Source organism: Pagrus major, chromosome 24 (genome assembly GCF_040436345.1).
Source record: "Pagrus major chromosome 24, Pma_NU_1.0".
Lineage (NCBI taxonomy): Eukaryota > Metazoa > Chordata > Actinopteri > Spariformes > Sparidae > Pagrus > Pagrus major.
The window spans coordinates 22,931,223-22,939,637 of record NC_133238.1 but is presented as its reverse complement, the minus strand read 5'-3'; the positions used below and the strand labels follow the sequence as shown (position 1 = coordinate 22,939,637).

General features: G+C 42.8%; 1 long non-coding RNA gene across 1 annotated transcript; it reads left to right on the top strand.

The window, feature by feature from the left end:
- Nucleotides 1-3,939: 3,939 nt before the first annotated feature.
- LOC140992471 (uncharacterized) lies at nucleotides 3,940-6,747 on the top strand. The gene is made up of 3 exons (XR_012178054.1): nucleotides 3,940-3,995; nucleotides 4,091-4,257; nucleotides 6,484-6,747. It is a non-coding gene; the product is annotated as an uncharacterized lncRNA (long non-coding RNA).
- The last annotated feature ends 1,668 nt before the right edge of the window (nucleotides 6,748-8,415 follow it).

The following is an 8,415-nucleotide window of genomic DNA, read 5'->3' as shown; positions in this document are numbered from 1 at the left end:
TATGACTTCTTATGCCATTTACCATACAACTGACCTTTGACCCCTCTATGGCACCACCCTCACTGTTGCCTCTGTCCATCTCCACATTATCCTCCTCCAGTGCAAAAAGGGGTGTGACACACTGCCTGTCCACCTCAAAAGATCCTGCATGAAGGACAACACTCAAGAGGAACGGGAAGCTGAAGTCAAAAGGGCAAAAGAGTCGCAGAGAGAGTGGACCAGGGTTGGCAGATGCTGGGAATACGAGACTTTGTCCTCCTTGGTTCCAGATAAGGCTTGCCAATCACTGGTCGAACACATGAAAATACATTTTGTCCAGGTGAAAGAAGCTGAACTGCTGCTGGTGAGTAAAGAGAAATTGTAGACTTGGGCTGTGTCCAAATTCAGGGGCTGCAGCCCTCAAAGGGTGCATTTGAAGGCCAATTACGTCACAACGCTGCGCGAAGGCTGTCCAAATTCGAAGGCTCCTTCAAATGCGGCCCACAAATGCAGCCTGCCCTTCCCTCTTTTTGGAGGACGCACCGCTACTATCCTTCGCGGCCTGCTATATCCCAAGATCCTTTGTGCACCGCTGCTCAGTCCCGAAACAGAAGAGGAAGCAAGAGAAAATGGCGACATCAAGTGGCGCAGACATGACATTCAAATTTAAGTAATGGGTTTATACTCGGCTTTTAGTCATTTGAACATCCAACGCCAGATATGTTAAACTTCAAGGGACTATAAAACCTCCAAATTTCAACTTTCAGTTAAAATACGTGACACTGGTAATGCTAAGGTAAATATAGTTGTTATTCACCAATGCGTTAATGTTTATTTTGTAATGTTGATAATTCAATTTAGATTTGACACATTGTACACACACAAATAAATGTACACGTTTGATAGATTTGAACCAAAACAGACTTTAATGCATGAACACCTGGTGATGCAACCAGGAAATACTCCGAAGGCTAGACCGTCCCATTTAACAATGGTGGACGTGGCCTTCAAGGTCTCTCCGAAGGACCCGGCCTTCGTGGGCCGCAAAGGCTGCGTCCTTGAAGGATGCAGCCCCTGAATTTGGACACAGCCTTGGTGTTTAGGCATTCTGTGAAGAAAGTTAGTTGAAATATTTAATCTTGTCTAGATACTTTTTGTGTTAGTTGTTGTGAGACCATTGAAGTGAAGTAGCTATCAAGTGAGTTTCTGCCAAGTCAGGTGTGTTGAATAGGCTTGATTGCAATGAATGAGGAGCAAAGGACTCTTTGTGCTCAGTGAAGAAGAGGAGACACCGCAGGGTGCAGAGGGGAGGTGGTTATGCTTATGATTTATTTGACATTTAAGCTGACTCTTTTTTGATGTGTTAAATCTACATTTCCTATATGAACCTGTGATGCATGTCAGCTCTCAGAGGAAGGAGGAGTCCTGGTCTGAGCACCAGGGTCTGCTGGAGGAGGCCAAAGAATGGATCGAGGAAGCTTGCCGTAAGCTGCAAAGTAGCGAGCAGTTATCGGAGAAGCGCATGACGATTTACCGGTACTTTTGCATGGCGACCCTGATGATTACGCACCGGAAATCGGAACACACAGTTGTGGATTTCAAGGTTAGCGTGCGCTTATTCTAATGTTGGCTCAGTTTCCCTGCACCTTTGACTCCCGTACATTGAAAGTTGTTTGTGTCCTTGCCTACAAAAATAATCCCCCATCACAGGTGACTGACTGGAACGACAGGCAGGTGGGCGTCGGTGCCGGGGTGTTGCTCCAGTTCAAGGAAAGACACAGTGGTAATCAGTGCAGAAGAGGATAGGGTGAGTTGAGCGTTTTTATTTTAACATTAGAGTCAAAAAAACATTTCCACAAGATGGCAGACTTGAAAAACCAGCTTGGCATTTCCTTTCCCACCAACAGTGGTTTGATGCCTACTTCACGGGCATCAGGCCACTCTGCCTGAAGAAGCAAGCTCAAGCGCAGGGTGACAAGGGCTGCTTTTTCATTGGTAAGAAGGGAGGTCCCGTGGCCAATGCCAGGTCCAACTTGGACCACCTCTGGAATCAGTGAGTGTACATTTCTTAACCCGGGTTGAGGCAATTTCACTCATTAAGTGACCGGAACTAGCAGGTTATGTAACCTGTAACTGGTAATTATTAGTCCTAGTATTGTTAGTTAACTTGTTCTTACACGTCAGACAAGGCATATTGCAACCATTGAACATGAACAACTCTGACTTAAAACTTCCTTTTCTCTCCCTCTCTCTCTGTTTTCCTTTTCCCCCTCTCTTCTACGACACAGCTGTAAGAAAATCAGGGAGTAAGCGGGCCGAAATCTGCCGTCTGGTACATGCCAGGCCGTGGGGACGTCCTCCAGAGACCAAAGGTAAACATTGCCAGTTTCGGTGCTGTAGCAACTCATAATGTAATAACGGCTCATAATGTAATAATTTAAATGTAATAAAAGTTCATAATGTAATAATCGGCTCATAATGTAATGAAACCCTAACCCTAACCCGTATAACGTAATAAGGGCTTTGCGCATAATGTAATAATGTAATAACTTATTACATTAAGAGCCTTATTGATACCGCTCATAATGTAATAACAGCTCATACTGTAATAATAGCTCATATAGTGAGAAAAGTGTTGCATTATCATCATTTTACCTCTCAAATAAAGCTGCAAGTAAAGCAAAAGGCATGGGCTTCAGTGCATTAGTAAACTAAATTAGTGAAACCAAGTATTTAATAGTAATTGCACTCTGACATTTTATTGATGTATAAAGTTGAGCCACTAGGTGGCACCCATGAGAGTTATTTTGGGCCTTTGAGAATGCCGTGCTCACTTCTACTGTGACTATTGCAGGTAAGCAGCACTATTTGTGACCTTTAAAGTTCAATTAATATCTTTGTTAAACCAAGCCATCCACCTTATCTGTTTAAATATTCTGTGTATTAAGATGTTTGTTGGGATAATGTTGTATGTTTTAGCTAGCGGCTAAGCTCCATCACCTATATTATTTATATTTTTCGTGTGTCAACACAAAATGTTTTCAGCCATTTTTGTAGTATAAAGAGCCAAAAGTCTGGGATAGGCGGATTGGTCGGGGCCAATGGTGGGCATACACCTTATCATGAAGCAAGTTTTCTCTGCTCTACCTTTTCAGTTTGCCATCTGCCATCAACCAGCAACACTTAGAGGTACATCAAGGACCTTTGAAGCAGAGGGTGCTTCTTTATAATACTGGCTCTGATGCTATCCCTGACTCTGACCACCATTCAAACCCTGACTCTGACCATCACTCTGACCCCAACAATGACCCTCATGGTGATTCCAGTGATGTCTTTCATGGTGACTCATGTGATGTCCCTTATGGTGACCCCAGTGATGTCCCACATGGTGACCCCAACACCGTCCGTCACACTGACCCTGATATTGTTCCTTCTGCATGTCCTACAGTGCCAAAACATATCTTTCATGCTGACCCTGACACTCCCTTCATTGCTAGCCCTAATTTGCCTTTGCGCGTCCTGTCACCCATTATCCAGTATTGCCCGTTGATGGATATGACTATGCTGGGCACCTTCAACAGAGTTTCCAACTTGTTCAGAGAGCTAACACTGCCATTACTATCAAGAATTTATATACGTGATTCTTTGGTGGAATGTTTAAATATTGTGATGGATGAAGACTGCTGCAGTAGGGTTATATAAATCAGCTGGAATAGTAATAGTGGCCTTGCATGCAACATCAGGCAGCTCTTCAGCCAAAATGCCATGTTTGTGATTCGACACATATCCTTTGGATGGTTCCATATTAAAGACATTCATTGGTGCCAGTCCGACATCACAACTACCTGATGGCGACACGTGCTTTTCTTTTCTTGCAGTTCTCCATCTGTGAAAGTCCCACCTAAGGACCAATGGGAAGCTTTCATCAAATACTTCCCCTTAACAACCGGAGCTCTCCCCATTTTATTTCAAGTGGAGGTGTATGCAACTTGAACAGCGTGTGCTACATGTCTCAGGTAGGCACCGGCATTGTCTTTGGTACAGGTACTGTATGCTGTCTGTAAAAAATGCTTAGTGTCTTACTTTGATTGCACTCACTCATTGTTTGCAGAGAGGATGCTGCCTTAGCACAAATTATTCACATGTTTGAAAGTGGGATCGACACTGAGACAATGGATATGAGAACTGAGAGGCCGGAGGTAGCCCTACTCTTACGAGAGCGATCAAAACTACCCTTGATGGATGGCGTGTTGTGCCGCAGGGTTCTCAACCAAAGAGGTGAAGCTTTTCATCAACTTGTCATACCTAGCAGTCACAAGGTGTTCATGATGAAGTGGGGCATATGGGCATTGAAAGAACTTTGGAACTAGCCAGAGCTAGATTCTATTGGCCGATAATGGCTAGGTACATTGAGACAAAATGTAAAAGCTGTGAAAGATGTGTTAGACGGAAAGCTAGTGCAAAAGGCATCAAAACTGGTTAACATCAAAGTCAGTGGTCCCCTCGAGTTGATTTGTATAGATTTTCTGTCAATAGAACCTGACTCAAGAGACACTAGAAATGTACTGGTCATAACTGATCACTATACAAAATATGCACAGGCATATCCAACAAGAGACCAGACATCCAAAACTGTTGCCACAGTGTTATGGGAGAACTTCATCAGTCACTATGGTTTTCCCTGCAGACTACATAGTGATCAAGGAGCCTGTTTTGAGTCAGAAGTTGTAGCAAAACTTTGTAGGCATGCTGGAATCTCCAAGTCTCGCACAACACCCTACCACCCAAGAGGGAATCCGGTAGAACGATTCAACAGAACGATTGATCTCTTTGGAACTCTGGATGGGAAAAAGAAGGGGGAATGGAGGAAATATGTTAGGCCCCTAGTACACGCGTATAATTGTACAAGAAATGATGTGACTGGGGAAGCTCCTTTTCTTCTCATGTTCGGCAGAGAGCCGCGTCTTCCCATTGACCTATGTTTGGGCATCAGCCCTCAAGGCCACAACCCCAAAACGCACTCACAATATGTGCGTGACCTGAAGAAAAGACTGAGACATGCATATGAGCTAGCTTCAAGAAATGCTGAGAAAAGGCAGCTGTTGAACAAATGGCACTGGGATGCTAAAGTGACCGCTCTGCCTTTGGAAGTGGGGGACAGGGTCCTTGTAAGGACCCTGAGTCTCAGAAAGAAGCACAAAATCTCAGACAAGTGGGAGTCCACTGTTCATGTTGTTGTCAAACAGCCAGATGAGAGTATCCCTGTCTATGTGGTCAAGCCTGAGGATGGAGAGGGCAGAGAACGGGTCCTGCATCGTGACATGCTCCTTCCCTGTGGGTTCTTACCTACAATCTTGGAAGCGGATCATGAAAATACTGATGATTCCTTTCATTTTGAGTTGAAGACCGTCCGGTGTTGAATTGTTCAGAAATGTAAACAATCATTTGTTTCCACAAAGAAAGAAAGAGGGAACTATATTTTGTGTTTTTATTTTTATTTCAATCTAGTGATAAAGAGTTAAGGTCATGCAGTTGTGGTTGTGTGTTGATGAAGTGTTGTGAAGATGAAGTTGATGCATTTCAGTCCAGAAATTAATAGTTGTGAATAAACTGGATAGGTAGTATACTGCTACCATAACCCTGGTAAATCCACTTATTGGTTACATAAACAGTGCGGAATGCAATATGTTGGTGAAACAGGTAATACAATGCTTACCAGGTTCATCCAACACAGATATAATATTTCTAAAAAGAAAAACGCACACACTCTTTTGGTAAAACACTTTGTAGAACACAACTGGTCTTCACTTACCGCCACAGTAGTGTAATCCAAGATGGTCCACAGCCCAGAGAAGGAAAATAGATACAACATAAATATTTATTTTAAGAGCATAAATATGGTTATTTTGTTAAGAAGCATAAATGTGTTTTTGGATTAAAATGCATACATTTCATTAAGAGCCACTTAACACAGATTTGGCAATAATTTAATGGAAATGATTTAAAAAATGCCTTTAAGAAATGTGATGATGCTTCCCCTTTAAGGCACTCGTTGCCCTGTGTTTACGCATGCTCCTGGCAGAGCTGAGCAGCAGAGCCATAGACATATATACATAGACGCCTCATTGAGCGCTGGACCGTACGTCGACCTCGCCGCCATATTGGAGGAGGCAGATCTGCCCCGTGAACTAATACAAGTGAATGGAGTGAACTTTAGAAAGCTCCTTCCACAATGTGCTATAAGTTAATGTCTCTCATTTACACATTCACACACGTACGAATATATTCAGGAAACAGATAGGAACCAAAAACAACGTCTGTAACGTTCTCTGATGATTATAAACGTTAACTACTCCTTACATGTTCAGTATACAGGTAGGCACCAAACCACCGGATGTACTTTTATAATGTTTTTATTAGTGTTTACAGCTGCCAACGTATGTAACGCTGCTACTGTGATGATACATGACGGTTAAATATTGAATCTTTGTCTATAATAACCAGATCCTGACACGTAAATGTGATTGAAACGTCGCCCTTGCCAGATGCAGACCTGACGGCCAGCCCCCTAGACCGATCCTTGCTCGTTTCCTGAGATTCCAGGACAGGGAACGGATCGCTGAAGCTGCGCGGAAGATGGGAAAGGTGCACTGGGACAAGCATCACATCATGGTCTTTCCTGACTACTCCAAACTTGTCACCGAGAAACAGGCTGCTTTTGATCAATGCAAATGCCTGCTTCACGAGCGTCGGATCAAGTTCTCCGTGATGTATCCAGCTGTGCTCTCCCCGAGGACGGTGGACGGTGGACGGTAGACGTGAGTTCACAGACCCCAAAAAAGCACTGGAATTCATTCGCTCTCTGCTCCCGTGAAAGCATATTCATATTCTGCCCTTAAGTTACCTAGAACCATCCAGTTGAACTGTACACGTCTCTCATTTACACTGTTAAACACATCTGAATATGAAAGAGATATTTCATTTACTATTTTGGATGGAGGCATTATGGCTTTTATTATACCTATCATTTTTGGTTGTGCTCTGATTCAGATTGTTATTTGTCTATACTGTTGGCATTAGAGTTGCTATAGTAGGGGGAGCATATCTGTAATGTATGTCACTCCCTGAACTTACTGGTGTACCTTTATTTTATTACTCACCCACTTATTATTTCACCTGTTTTTGGGGTGGAGAAATACATTTGTTTTGTTTTGTCTTCTTCCGTTCCTTCCCACCATTTCCATTAGCACTATAGACCAACCCAGAGCTGATAAGGGCTTAATGGGGAGACATATGCCTCAGATAGACATTACTAGATGAGTGGAGAGATACTTAAAACTAACTTGTTCAAGTATTTTGGTTATATTTGACTGTTTATTGCTTATGACCCTTACACAGCTCTTGTACTGATGTAGCCCTTACTAATTTTTAGCTACATAATTATAGCTGCATGACTGCCCTCTTCGCGAGCTGTTAGACTGTTCAAAGTCACGGACCAAGTTTTTTGTGTGTTAGGTTTGGTGCTTTTTGAGCACCTGCAGGTGACGGCAGTTCACGGGCACCATGTATCAGTATGTATACACATCTTTTTTTCCTGTCATATTGTTTTCTTTTTTCTTTTTCCCCAATTCTTTTCCTGCCCATGTACATGATGCTTGTTGCTCAGCGATGGTGGTTCCTAATGATAGGTTACATCCCCTACATGCATCGGTTACTAGACCTACTCCAATCTAATGATGCTGGCTGATAAAGGAAGGACCTTGAAACTAATGACATGGAACGTGCAAGGTCTTAACCACCCTATCAAAAGGAAAAAAGTCATAACATTTATTAAGTCGAAAAGATGTGATATAGCATTTCTGCAGGAGACTCACTTATTAACTCAGGAATCTAGAAAGCTTTGCAGAGATTGGGTTGGTCATGTCTCCGCCTCATGCTGGAATGGTCATAGCAGGGGGGTAGCAATTCTAGTCCACAAACAAATGCAATTCAAATGTATTAGGGAAAGTATTGATGATGCTGGACGGGTTTTGTTACTTCTCGCTGAGATTCAGGGCCATAAAGTAATATTAGCTAATGTTTACGCCCCTAATATTGATGATCTCACATTCTTTGGGCAACTAAAGTGTAAACTCAACGATATGGGAGACTACCCGATTTTGATGGGGGGTGACTTTAATCAGGTTATGGATAACATATTGGATCGTAGCACCCCATCACAGCGTCAATGCAAATCAGCCTCCATTATGCACAAAATGGACAAAGCTTCTGGTCTAGTTGATGTCTGGCGGTTATTAACCACAAGAGATTATACTTTCTATTCCCCGCGTCACAATACATTTTCTGGGACCGATTATTTTTTTGTTTCTGGATTTCCTCCATAGTATCTAGCTCTATCGGTAGCATTCTTCTCTCGGATCATGCTCCTGTGTTTCT